Source organism: Vicia villosa, linkage group LG2, assembly GCF_029867415.1.
Source record: "Vicia villosa cultivar HV-30 ecotype Madison, WI linkage group LG2, Vvil1.0, whole genome shotgun sequence".
NCBI lineage: Eukaryota > Viridiplantae > Streptophyta > Magnoliopsida > Fabales > Fabaceae > Vicia > Vicia villosa.
In genome coordinates this window covers 23,787,938-23,789,439 of record NC_081181.1, presented here as the reverse complement: position 1 = coordinate 23,789,439, position 1,502 = coordinate 23,787,938, and positions in this window count along the sequence as shown.

The window sequence follows — 1,502 nt, the reverse complement described above, 5'->3', positions numbered from 1 at the left end:
TACGACTTGGTATCGAAGAAAGCGTTTTGCACCTGCTAAACCAAATTGGTTGGACTGGTTCTCACCTGTTCCGCAAGTTTAGTACCTATCGGAAGCTCACTCTGGAATTCTTGAGCTCCCTGACCTATCTTCCTAACTGTGGACAAGGACTGAGAAAAGGAGTCATTCTCTTTAGACTCTTTGGTATGGAATTTAATTTTTGCATCCGAGATTTTGCTGAAATGCTAGAGCTACCTCATGGATCAGATGCATACACCACAGTAGCTGAAGACAGTCTTGCTTACTGGGAGTTAGAAAGATACTGGGGCAAGATCACTGGAAACGACAACCCTGAAGAGAACGAATTCCAGTCTGAGAACATCCATAACCCCGCTTTCAGATATTTCCATAAGATCATTGCTCACTACATCTTTGGAAAACCTGATAATATCACTGAAGTTTCTAGAGAAGAGTTATTCATCATGTTCTGCTCCTCTCAGAATCGCCCGGTCAATGCCATCGCATTCATGCTAACAAACTTTGAGCGCATCACGCAAGACGAAGTTTCACCTATTAGGATCGGCGGATTTGTCACTATGATTGCTAATGCTATAGGAATGAGAGTACCTTTGCTTAGATTGACACCTCTTGGTTCCCACAATTCTATGGACATTCAATTCTGCTTTAACCGAGGTATCATCGGTAACCTTGGACCTGATCAGTTTGATTTGCTCATTGATAACAAAGTATTGGATCAGTTCACTTTACCGAGTCCAAGGACGAGTGTGCACAACCCTGCTAACTGGCTTTACTATGGTCAGATTCCTGAGAGAGAACCCTCACCTGAAACCCCTCAAGCTTATGAACATTTTGATGAGGAAATGCACGTATCAGAATCTGAGCCTGACACTCCTCCTGGATACTATGACCCTAATCCTGAAGATGAACCCATTCCTGATTATGAACCTCTTTCTGAAGATGAACCTATACCTGAGTATGAGCCTGAAACTCCCTCTAAAGATTCTGTTGATGATTACACTGTTGATATGACTGATGTCGAGCCCGAGCAACAACAACCCGCTGCATCCACCGCATCAGTAAATCAAAGAATGCCTAATCTGAACACGCACGAGCAAGCCATCACTGCACTGCAACAAGATGTACAACATGTGCGCAACGAGCTTCACACTTTGCAAATGCATTTCTTCGATTTCATCGACACCGTCAATGCTCAGTTCAACGAAGTTTTCAAACACATTTATTCTAATGTGCATAACAATAGACGTGCTAGATGTTACCGTTTAGATTATTAGATTTTATTTCCAGTTTTAGTAATTTCATATTCCTAGTTTAGAATTTAATTTTCTGCACTTTTACATTCTGCTCCTGTTAACACTCAGTACCGGTTTAATTTTAAATGCAATATTCTATTTATTACTACTACTGTGTTATACTGCATTACTATTAACTGCCATATATTCCTGGTTATCACTATTTTTTGCTGTTTATAGTATGAAACAATG